The following is a 13,321-nucleotide window of genomic DNA, read 5'->3' as shown; positions in this document are numbered from 1 at the left end:
TGAGCCCTTTACAGGCATGAACGATTGAATTAACTTTGTAAAAGTTATTTATTTATTTATTTTTGTTAAGACACAGGGTCTTACTCTGTCGCCTAGGTTGAAGTACAGTGGTGTGATCACTGCAGCCTTGAACTCCTGACCTCAAGCAGTCCTCCTGTCTTGGCCCCCCAAAGCACTGAGATTACAGGCATGAGCCACAGTGCCTGGCCCCATTAACTTTTTAATATAGCATTCTGATCCCCATTTTATAGACAAGAAAACAGAAACTTGGGGTTGTTAAGTAACTGGCCCAAAGTTACGTATCTTTTAAGAGACAGCTCATGACTGAAGTTTCAGTGATGAGGAACAACAACAAAAAAATCACCAACAACAGAAGAGAGTTTTTGTGAAGCTGTATGAATACACGTGAACTGGGTGTGAGAGAAAACAGGCAGAGGTGAGGTCAAGGTGCAAGTGGGCTGAAAGCCAGTCCCGGAATTAATTCTGTAACACAGCCAGTCTGCACGGTGTAACTCTTCATGGAAGGTTGGCAGGCATCGCTGGGCTGAGGAGCAGTTGTGGGAGTAAATGAGCTGGTCTTGCTGGCAGGGGCAGGATCAATTACCTCTCCAATACACTAACTCTGTAATTCCATTGCCTCCTGTCTCCAGCCTATCATTCTCTCCTATTCGTTCCAGCTCAGTGATATATAAGATTGTGGAAGTGCCCACATGAGGAGCAAGTGACAGCATACCACTGTGATCAAGACCATCTTTGTTCTCTCCCACATTCCTGATGAGAATATAAAGTGACACAGAACTTCAGAAAACTGGGATTTCTAAGAAAGCAAAATGGACACCTACTCCATGACTCAGTAAGTCCCTTCCTAGTTAATTGCCCAAAAGAAATGAAAATATATGTCCATGAGAGGACCTGTACAAAATTGTTTATGACAACTTTACTCATAATAGCTTACAACTGGAAAGAATGTAAATGTCCACCAACCATCAACTGGACAATGGATAAACAAATTGTGGTAAAGTCATACAAAGAAATACTTCACAGCAATAAAAAAGAGGAATGCAATATGGAACAACACGGATGAATCTCAAAAAATATTACGTTGCATGAAAGAAGCCAAACACAAAAACACACCATGTGATTCCACCTAGATGAAGGGTAATTATCAGTAAACTAAGCTGGATGATAAGATAATAGTCATCACTGGGTATTTCATGTGCGTGCAGGGGTAGGAGGGAGACGTATTGACTGGAAGAGGACACAAGAGAATTTTCTGGGACCGTGAAATATTCTATCTTAATCTATGCTGTGTTTATAGAGGTGTATACATTTGTCAAAATTCACTGAGTGATATATTTGAGATTTGTACATTTTACTCTACATAAATTATATCTTAAAGAAGAACCGTTAATATACAAGATTAAAAACTGTATAAAAAACTTTTCTTGTTCTGACAGCTGGATTAAAAAATACCTCTTCACTGATGACTTTTAAGTTCATCTTTGTTCTATCTCTGCTCCTTATACTTGACCATCACCACCATCACAAGATGCAAAAAGAATCAATGAAACAGAGAATACCCACCAGAGGTGCTCTTCCTATTTAACAATTATATTGGTACCAGATCACTTTAATGCTTTCTTCAGGAAAAGGGTATTGATGAAAAGACATTCCTCCCATTAATGTTAACAAAATAATTATAATGCTGGCCTCCACTGGTGGAATATATTCCCACAGAGAAATCGGACATATCTAAGCTTTCCTTATGAATGTGCAGAACTCCTTGAATAATTAACATGCCTCTCATTGTTAAAATCCTGCCCTTTATATTTTTGGAAGTGTGAGAATGTATTACATATTACTAAAATTTAATAAATTAAGGTATTTGGGAAATAGAAACAGACAGCCCCTGCTAATTCCTAGAACTATGAATCACTCTGGAAGTACTGCCACTGCATTCACACCTCTGACTCCTGGACATCTCTGGCTTCCTGAGAACCACAGTCTTGGTTACAGGCACCTTTCTGGGCATCATTCATCCCTCACTGTTCATCCTCCTCTCCAGCAATGGTCATAATGTGCTGAAATGAGCACATGTCCTTGCCATGGACAACTCTACCAACTTTAGATGCCAGGACCTCGCTCTTACTAATTTAATCAATTCTTTTCATTTTCCTTATAGGAAAACATTTTAAGGAGTGAATACTAAATCTTAAACACATTTAACTTACCAAGAAGATAAGCCTCTTTGGAAAAGAAATCACTTATCTTCACTTATCTCTTAAGAGAGAATGCTTAAAACCCTGGTGTAACTTTGCAAAAGGGTTTTTAAATTTCTCCAACCAACAATGAAACCCAGGCATCCTCTACTTTAGCAAGGGTCACCGAATTATCATTATAAATTTACAAAAGTTTCAGATGTATCTTACAAGTACTATTTCAAGGCTTACTTCATGAAATTTAAATAGGACAGTCCAACATTTTCCGTATGTCTAACGCAATTCAACAAACAAGTTAGAAATTACAAAATGCAGCATGGATGCTCTCAAAGGCTAAACGTCTATTTAAAAGACTAAATTATCAACAAAAATGGTGTCCTAATGGTAATAAAATGAAAACCCACATTTTGATTTAAGGTAACATCTTATTTTGCATCATCCTAATGAATTGTTCCAATATGGTTATAACAGTGAGATCCTCAACTCGGAAGCAAGACTGCCTGGGTTCAAGTTCCAATTCTACCATACAAACTGGGTGAGTTTAACTAATTATTTAGTTTTTCTATAGCTCACATTCTTTATCAATAAAATGGGATAAAAGTAATGCCTATTCCATAAGTCTACACTTTGGATTAAATAATTTAATGTATATAAACCCCTTAAAGCAATGCCTATCACATAAGCTGTGTTTAATAGGTCTTAGTCATTATTATTTAATATATTTTTTTCATTCTGGTTCCTTCTGTTAGCATTACTAGGGGTATAATTTAAATGTAATCTTCAAATCACTATGGGAACTGAATTAGACATACAGAAATGATCCTAAAATATGTAAATACATGTTTTTCTAAATAAAGACATAAGCAACCAGTAGAAGAGCTATAATATTTGTTTTGAATGTTAAAAAAGGAAAGATTATAATCATAGTTATCATCACAGTGTTGTAGGCTGTACTGGAGAAAAGAGAGAAATAGAAAAGAAAAACATGATGAATAATGGTGAGACAGTAAATGAAACACCTACATAATCAATATTCTTTTCCATAGAGAAGAATAAAGTTAAAATCAAGATGAAATAAAAACTTCAAGTTACATGGAAATTTGGGGTTATTTTATCCTGTCCCACGACAGGAATCTATTTCTAGCAACCCTAGGGATGTTAAGCTAGACCCCTGTTCCTCAAAATGTAGTCCTAGGACTACAATCACCTAGTATCTCGTTTGAAATGCAGAATCTCATCCCCAGCCCAGACCTCCTGAATCCGAATTCGCATTTTAACAAGACCCCCAGGAAATGTGCATGAATACTAAATGTGGAGACCTGCTGGCCTATGCTATTGTACTCATGGCAAGCCTGCTACTCATGAGGCAGTCTGTTCCACGGGTAATACTATTCCACTGGGAATCCTAGATACTCCCAATTCATAGAATGTCTTTATTATATGAAATCCAAATTTGATTCCCAGTTTAAGGAAAATACATGGGCCATAATCCCATTTTTGTAAAACTATTCTTAAATATATATGCATAATTAAAAATATGTATGTATATAAGTGTAGGTTTAGGCTTACATAGAAAATCTTCTGGGAGGATAACACCTAACTGTTGACACTAGTAACCAATTTTTAAATATGTTGTTTGCATTTCTTTCTGTAACTACCTTTTTACTCTTTAGTTTTCATTCTGTTGACTGCAGAATTCAAGATCAGTTTTAGGAATTCTTCCTCAGAGAGCTAAAAATAGCTTCCTGCATCCCCTTGGACTACTTTTCTCCAGGCTAAAGGCTCCGAATGTTCCCACTGGATCCTGCTTCTCTACCACCCTTGCCTCACCCTTCTGAATCCTTCCCTGCTGCGATCAACAGGCCTCTAGAAGCAGCACCAGAACCCGATTCTCCCTGACCAGCATTATTATAGGCAGTCAGCTGTTCTCCAGAAGTCCTTTTTTCTTGGCTAAATAACTTCTTCATTTAAAAATGCCATTTTAACAGTCATAGAAAAAAGAAGTTCCTAAGTCACATAAATTACTACAATGCTTTGCTTCTGCAGTGTTACAGATGTACCGGAGATGCCAACAGGAGCTCTGTATTTGCCTTGTAATGGTATTAATTGCATAGAACTTGATATGCATTCCTGAAGCAGAACAGAATAATTATAATGTGCATCACGCTTGAAGGAAGACATTGAAGGAGCACCAAGCAATCTCCAAGGCAGGAGGAGAGCAACTATGGGTGGGGACCAGATCTACTCATGTGTACACAGAGACACTCAAGTGTAGCCAACAGGGACAATCATGAAACATGAATTAAGTTCCTAAAGATAAAGTGACAATTCATATAACAACGCAAAACATAAAAATGAAGGACAAGACTTTAATGTGAACTATTTAGGAGGTTGAGGGTTAGAGGGAGGTGTCTAGGACTTTGTGTTAAAATTGTCTTTTTTATGGTTCATCACTAAGGCAGTTCAGAATAGAACTCCTCAACAAGTCAGCATGTCATGAACGGTTGTGACAGGTCTGCCTAGATATTGACCCTGTGCCCTGGCTGGGTGAGACCTCAGGGGTACAAAGTCCCAGCTTGTCACCTCCAGCACCAAATGGTCTGCATATATATTTTTACTATGTATGCTGTGTCACCAAAAAATTACAAGCACTGGTATAAAAATATTGTTTTTTCCATAAACTTTCAGGGCCATTTTGAAAACATTTATTATAGCATTGGAGCAAAGCTAACACTTCCCAGGCAATAGGAAAAGACATTTGTAGTTCAAGTATTGATGAGTAGACCTTCATTCAAGTATTGATGAGTAGACCTTCATTCATTAAGACTTAGCATTGCATTAATCTGTGTCAACAGTATTTGGTACAGAAATAGGTACGGTTACAGGAAATTTTATGGAGAATCTGAAACTCAATGTCTGAACTTTGACTCACTGCCAAGAGCAACTGAGAATGTTCTGCAATGGCATGTTGACCTTGCTTTAAGGAAATAAGCAGCTATGCATGGAAAAGCATGGGGCAGAGGTAGGTCTGGGTCATAGATTAGCCTAGGATATAAAAGAACAAAAGACCACATAGAACCAGAATGATCACAGAAGAAAGAATTTGGATCTGTTTCAGGATAGCAACATTTCTCCACGTCACTGCTGGCAAAAGGTTCACCAATTCCTTGTCAAGAAGCGACTGGAATTAAAACTGGAATGGCATGAATTAGAGCTGAATATTAACTTGAGTGTTTTTTTTTTTTTTTTGGAAACCAGTTATTTATTCGACCAATAAAGTAAGAATATATAAAAATATGGGTCAATACATTATGGCACTCAGTAAATTGTTTCTAATTTATTCCACTGTATAGTTTCAAATCTTGTTAACAAGTTATTTTTGTCACATTTATGAAGTCTAGGGAAGGAAAAGAATATTTATATTGAGTGCCTGTTATTTGCCAGTGATTATAGTAAATGTTTTATGTATATCATTCAATTTAATGCTTATAAATCTGAGGCAGATGATATTATTCCCAGTTACAGGTGAAGGAAGTGAAGCTTACAGGGGCTTATTAACTTGCCTCAAATCATATAGCTGTTAAAAGAAAGATCTAGCTTTAAAGCTAATGTTTTCTTTTCTTTCCTTCCTTCCTTCCTTCCTTCCTTTTTCTTTTCTTTTCTTTCTTTTCTTTTCGAGTCGGAATTTCACTCCTGTTGCCTAGGCTGGAGTGCTGGAGTACAATGGCGTGATCTTGGCTCATCGCAACCTCCACATCCCGGGTTCAACCAATTCTCCTGCCTCAGCCTCCCAAGTAGCTGGGATTATAGGCATGCACTACCATGCCCAGCCAATTTTGTATTTTTAGTAGAGATGGGGTTTCTCCATGTTGGTCAGGCTGGTCTCAAACTCCCAACCTCAGGTGATTTGTCTGCCTCCGCCTCCCAAAGTGCTGGGATTACAGGCATGAGCCACCACACCAGGCCCAAAGCTAATGTTTTCTATTCTACTCAATGTTTATTCCACCACACAATGCTATCTGAGAACCAAAACAGTCTTGTTGTAAAGAGTATGTGCCCTGAATGATGTATCCAGTAAGACCCAATGCAGAGCAGGGGCCACACAGGGTCTCTACCAGTTGAACTGAACCACATGTCACAAGAACACAGTGAAGATGCTCACATTTGTGGCTGCAAACATGCTCGTAAGACAGGATTTTTCAACTTCAGCACTATCAACATTTTGGGGCAGATGCCTTTTAGGTTATGAGAGTATATCCTGTGCATTCTAGAAAGCTGAGTAGTATCCCTGGCCTCTACCCACTAGATGTTAGTAGCAAGCTCTCATAAATTGTGACCACGAAAAATGTCTCCAAACATTGTCAAATGTTCCTTGGAGATAAGGACAATATTGCCCCTAGTTGGAAAACATTGCTCTGAGCCCATGAAATAAAAATTTTCTTTATCAAAACATAACAGAAGACACTGCTAAGTTCAACGACTTACTCAGCATTGTAAAGGCTAGACATTCATGGAATCCCCACCTAGATGAAAGCAACAACACTTTTTACTGTGCTTTTGGCACTAGTTAGCTGCTATAACACTGAACTCAGTGCTTTAATTCACTGTGAGATTATCCTTACTCGTGTGAAAATCCAAAGTGGGTATTCCTGGTCAGATGGCTTTCCTGCAGGCAATCATTCAGGAACTCAGGCTCCAATGCCTTTGGCTCCATAATCTTCAACAAATGACTGGAATTCCCTCCATTCAATCAGGGAGTGGGGAAAAGATGGTGAGGAAGGCACATCTCTGTAACCATGTCAGCCTGGAAGTGACACACATCACTTCCCCTCACATTTTGTTGGTGAGAAACGGTCACGTAGTCCCTCATTGAGAAGACTTTTGTCAGCAATTGCCCTACACTATGAAAAGGCATGTGTATTTTTAGTGATCATCTAGCCATCTGTGTCACAGCTATGCACCTTCCAAAGCAGCTACATAAATATTTTAGTCAAATAAGAACCCTAAAAGTTAAGCAAGTATGATTCTAATCATGTATGTGCTATTTTCACATCTTATACATGGTAAAGCTTGCACGTAGTTATTCTGACTTGGGTTGACACCCTAGGGCTAGAATCCCTAACTTTGGCTATGAGTTGAGAGTTCCTACCTCAAAAGCCAGGTAGGGAGCACCACTAGCCAAAGAGAGGGACAGTGTAGCAGTTATAAGCACTGTGACTACAGTCTGACTGCTCGAACTTTGGCTTTGCCACTGAGTGGCTGCGTGTAACCTCAGGCAAGTCATTTAGTCTTTCAGCATCTCCATTTTCTCATCTAGGGATAATCGTAGTTACCATACTATAGAATGGTCATGAAGTTTAAATGAGATGCTACATGGAAAGCACTTAAAATAGTGTCCAGTACATTTTGCTTATTGATAATATGCCACAAGTGATAACTAATACATAATCTATATATTTACAGAATTTTCTGGTTAATATACATCACACTGAAATTCTATGTATTTTGGGATCTATTTAGGCTTTTCTACCTTAGCCTGTATGCAAGGAACAAATAAACTCTGTCACTGACTTTGGCAAATTTGCTCAATTTGACAGTAGAACGCAGGAGCAGAGGCATCTGGGAAAGCAAGTGTCGATGAATCCACATAAATCCTTCCCCACCTCTGGAAAGGAGCCCAAAGTGCAAGTCCCACTGAGAGCAAGTCAGTAGAATCGTGTTCATTTAAATACCAAGGGCAGCACAAGGCATCATGAAAGATGGGAGCAAGGTCAAATGCTTTGTGTGTTCCTCTGCCAGTTCAGCGGCCAGAAATTCTAGAGCCTCTTAAGAACAGACACCCAGCACCCAATCACATCTTCCAGTTCACGGTCTTGAATCACTTGTTTTACAGATGAGGAGACAAAAGTCCAGAAAAGTCCATGGTTAAATGGGACACGTGAGCCCAAATCCTACATTTGCTAATTCTCGGTCCAATTGTCTTACCTGTGCTGCTTGGATGTGTATTACTTTATATTCCATAATTCTGCAGAGTGAAGTGATATTAAGCCATATGAGGCAAACACAAAAAAAATCGTGGAATACCTGTTAGTAAGGTATCAAGTTTTTCCATATGCTTCTTCTTGTTTAAGGGATATTTTCCCCAAACTTAAAGTGAGTTTGCACCTTCCATGAGCATTTGCCGTCATTTCTTTAATAAAACAAAACAAAATAACACCACTTTCCTCTAACAAGTTCTTTGTTCAGGATCAAAATATTCCAAAGCCCCTCTTTTAGTGAGGTACCTAGTAACTGAAGATGTAATGGTTTGGTGGACTCAGACACCATGCTTCAGTAACTTCTGTCAGAAAAATGGTGCTGATAAACTGCTCACATCACTGCAGCACAGGCATGCCCCTAACCACAAAACCTTGCAAAAGACATCAGCCTGCCAAGAGAAAAGGCTTCGCCTTCAGCAGACTGGCATAAAACAAAAAACAAAACAACCTCAATATGTCAGCTTTGGATATTGTCCTTCTCCCGATTTGAACTTAGAAAAAAAAGAAACTTCACACGTATTGAATCTCATTCTTTCAATGTGTAAATTTTGCCTTGAGAATATGGTAGCAGGCATAGTATTCTAAAAGCAAGTCTTGGTCTGTAAAACATTCTTTTCTGATAGAATTTTAAGAATGGGTCCTCAGAGCCACTTTCAGTCATACAAGATTTTAATGTTCTTTGGAGGTTAAGCCCTATTCCACTGGGTAATTTTGAGCTTTGTCTATTTGTTTTATTAACTAAAGTGACAACATAAATACCTTTACACAGTGCAGTGTGTACACATGAGTCTGTGTATATCTGTGCATGTGTGTGGATGAATTTTCTGCTAGTCCACTGTTTTTGACCTGCCAAAATGGTATTCTATTTAGTTTAACCTCATATGTACCAGAAGTGCTTTGTGCATATTAAATGAGCAATGTACACTGAAAATCTACTTTATACCCTGAGAGAATATGATGTCATACTTCCTACCTCCCTCCTTCATAGTTCATTCTATTTTACATCTATCCTTTATGACACAGCAAAGGATGTAGATGCTAATGTTGTAGGTGCCAACAGCATTCCTTCAACTCAACTAGTAACAAATGGCATGAAAATGTCCAGACACCCTCTTTAGAATCTGTTACATGTCAATGAATTTGTCCTCAAAGCAGACTTGTAGAACACTCTGCTGACTTTGCAGGGTCCCTTGAATGCTATCAAGAAAATAGGAATCCTGAGCCAACAACTTCTTCAGAAACAAGAAAGCTCCATAGCTTGGCATGCATTCATCAGAATTATAGAACTGAGAGTGGTTGCTGGGTGTGAAAAATGAACACTCGTCTGATGCAACTGAACCAATGAAAGGAGGACTGATTACCCAAGCCAGTGAGCTGGTGTAACATTTGAGAGCCTGCTGAGGAGCACATTTTATCAATGCAGCATGGCTCTTCTATGGCTATAAAATACAGCTTCTTGAGTGTTTATATGCAATGCTTAGAACTGTGTCCCTGTAACAATGGCTAAAGCATACAGCCTTTGGATTCTGACTGCCTGGGTTAAACTCTCACCTTTACCAGTTACAGCTGTGAGGCTTGGTGCAAGTTGCTTAACCTCTCTATGATTCAGCTTCCCATCTAAAAAGGAAAATGAGATAATATCTGCTCTCTACATTGTCTATAATGATACGATGAGTTAATACACTGTAACGTGCTAAGAACAAGGCCCAGCACATGATAAGCAATTATAAATGATAGCTATTATTATTGATTCAATGTTATTGTTCTCATTCATTTTAAGGCCCCATGGTTTTGTCCTATATTTTCTAGCAGAAGAGTCAGGGGGGTGGAATCTTGATCTTAGTGGTTTTTGCCCAAGGAAAGAATTATTCCTGAACACCTGCTTGCCACCTACCTGTTCTTTCCTATTTTCAATTGCAAAATATGTCAGCATTTAATTACAAGAGGGAAAACTGAAACAAGGCTCCTTTACAAACATTTAAGTAATGCCTATAGAAATACACATTTATACTGTGTAGGAGAGTTCATGTAATCATAAGACAGGGTCCTCATGAGGTTGCTAGACTAAACAGACCCAACTCTGATTTCAGAACAGGCTGTGGCATTGCTCTGAGAATTGCATAGGTGGACCCTGAAGCAAACTCTAAAAGTAAACCACAGCCCACATCAAATGAGGATTTTAGAAAGAGAGCAATGCTGAAAAACTTCATTCTAAATCAGGCTTTACATGTCCACATAATGATGAAGACATTATGCCATCAGTGACATTATCATTGCACAAGGAACAATGATATGGTAGCTTCAGCAAAGAACCTGAATCATTGGAAATTTTGGAAATCAAAAGAAGAAAACATTTTAATTGTCTGAATGCAGGGATGAGAACAAACAAACAAACAGAAAAAAAACCAAACAGCTGTAGTTGTGGTGGATAAAAACAAGTCTTTGGCTAGGTGTGGTGGCTCATGCCTGTCATTCCAGCACTTTGGGAGGTCGAGGCAGGTGGATCACTGGAGGCTAGGAGTTCCAGACCAGCCTGCCAATATGATGAAACCCCATCTCTACTCAAAATAAAATACAATAATTAGCCAGGTGTGGTGGTGCACGCCTGTAATCCCAGCGACTTGGGAGGCCAAGGCATGAGACTCACTTGACACTTGAACCCAGAAGGTGAAGATCACAGTGAGCTGAGATCATGCTACTGCACTCCAGACTGGGTGACACAGCAAGACTCCATTTCAAAAAAAAAAAAAAAAAAAAAGTATTTCTTTTAGGCTAAGAAAAAATGCCACCTATACTCAAAGACCTGGCAGTTCTAGTTGAGAGACTTCCACTCACTTCCAAGCACATCTGGTAGAAAAGTAAATAAGACTTTAAAAAATCTTTTCAAGTGGCTGGAATTTGTTTCAATTCACAGAAACACATATAGAACCATTTCACCAAATTTCTCTTTCATAAGATACTGGCTATATATACAGAAATACATAATTAAATTTTGTCATTTAAGACCTCCCCAAACTAACCAATTGAGTCATAGTAATTAGTTAGGAACGTCATGTGAATCTTGCATTCTCATTTGACACTGAAAGATATTGTTAGCATCAGTAATTTATTCTGAAGATACTGGGGCTATTCAGGATTGATAGCTTTTCCCCGACTCTGTACCCACGACAGGGTCTCACACACACATTGTTAGTCAATTGACTAGATGTCTAATTAACTGGCCATAACATCATATGATGCTTATGTTCCATGTTTCCTTTCTGAACAATCCTCTAGAAGCCTAGAGCAGCAAGTACTTCGTTAGGTATCTTATTTTGAGGCATCTGTCTCAGAGCATATGAATACTCAAAACAGAATCAACTTTAATATACCCAAAGTTGCATATTAGAGTCACAGTAAGCTATTATTTTTGATATATACTTGCTCATTTAATTTGTAAAGTCTGTATAATTCATATATAATAATATATGAATGTATATATTTATTAGTCACCCAGAAATAAAGAAATAACAAATAAAACACACCTATAGAAATGATGCAGGATCACTAAAATTAAAATGGAACAGTTAGGGCCAAAATCAGGCAATGCACCAAAAAACAAAATCAACTAGTCATATGTCATATGCTTAAAAATTAAGAAAAGCCAACACAGCGACAAGAGAAGCTGGCTGCAGATACCAGCAACTTCAGCATCTGCCTCCTCTTTCCATTTTAAGCACCCTTCAGAAGCAGAAAATTCAAATTTAAGCAATGATAAAGGCATTCAGCAAGATAAATGAGAGAACAAAAGATTTGGTAAACAAAATATTTTTTAAAATGCCCCTAGTCATGTTATCATGTACAGGTTGAGCATCTCTCATCTGAAAATCCAAAATCCAAAATGCTCCAAAATCCTAAACTTTCTGAGTGCCAACATGATGCTCAAAAGAAATGCTCATTGGAGCATTTCAGATTTTTGGATTAGAGATGCTCAACCAGTATAATGTAAATATTCCGAACTCTCAAATAACCCAAAATCTTAAAACACTTCTGGCCCCAAGCATTTCAGATAAAGAATACTCAACCTGCATCTGTGTGATGTGTGTGTGTTTATATATGTGTATACATGTATGTAAGCATGTGTATTACTATATAGGCATATAACACTAATATGTGTGTGTATACATATATATATAAAACTATACATATGTACGCATATATAATATATATTTGCAGTTAGTGAAATGAATTACAAGATAATCAGTTTTCTATGGTGGCAACTATAAGATAACATAATTTTCAACAATGTGAGAAATAAATTGACAGCCAGAAAACCTTCAGAAAACTACCTGAAGGGCTAAGTGAACCACAAGTTAACTTAAACATTAGAAATCAGAATTATCATGACATAAACTTAGGGAGACCCTGATGTTCTGAACTGAGCTATGATGAACAGGCCTTCTATGGAAGAGACCGCTAATAAGCCTTCTATGGCAGAGGATGCTTCTATGGCAGAAGCTGTTTTCCAATATCCAGGTTTTCCTTTCTTCCTTTTGGCAAGATCAGCTTCTGAGTCTGTTAATTGAACTCTTGCTTTACGCTACATTTTCCAACTTCCCTTGCAGCTAAGCATGGGCATCTGTCTCAGTTCTGGCCAAAATAGAATGTGAGCATCTGTGATTTATGAAAGTTCTGTATTATGTCCTTCAAGGGAGAAATTTCCTCCCACTTTCTTCTCCCTCCCCACACCTGGAATGAGGACATGGTGCTGTAACCCATGTTCAGACATACAAATACTTTAGCATATGGTGGAACAACATTAAACAAGCCTGGACACCTCAACAACCAAGTGGAGCAGGGTCACATTAAACTGCCCTCTGGTTCAGACCTTAATATGAAAAACAAACAGGCGAGGCACAGTGGCTCACACCCATAATCCCATCACTTTGGGAGGCCAAGGTGGGTGGATAACTTGAGCTCAAAAGTTCAAGGGCAGTCTGGGCAACATGGCAAAACTCAGTCTCTATGAAAAAATACAAAACTTAGCCAAGCTTGGTGGCACACGCCTGTATGTCCCAGCTACTC

At 38.3% G+C, this 13,321-nt stretch overlaps 1 protein-coding gene across 1 annotated transcript in view; it reads right to left on the bottom strand.

Moving 5' to 3' along the window:
• Positions 1 to 13,321, bottom strand: part of PLCB1 (phospholipase C, beta 1 (phosphoinositide-specific)) — a 765,482-nt gene that overhangs the window by 568,808 nt on the left and 183,353 nt on the right. The gene's annotated exons all lie outside the window — the stretch shown is intronic.

This window comes from Mandrillus leucophaeus, unplaced genomic scaffold (genome assembly GCF_000951045.1).
Source record: "Mandrillus leucophaeus isolate KB7577 unplaced genomic scaffold, Mleu.le_1.0 Scaffold116, whole genome shotgun sequence".
Taxonomy (NCBI): Eukaryota; Metazoa; Chordata; class Mammalia; order Primates; family Cercopithecidae; genus Mandrillus; species Mandrillus leucophaeus.
Note: the sequence above shows the minus strand (reverse complement) of the source record. Positions and strands in the feature narration are given on the sequence as shown.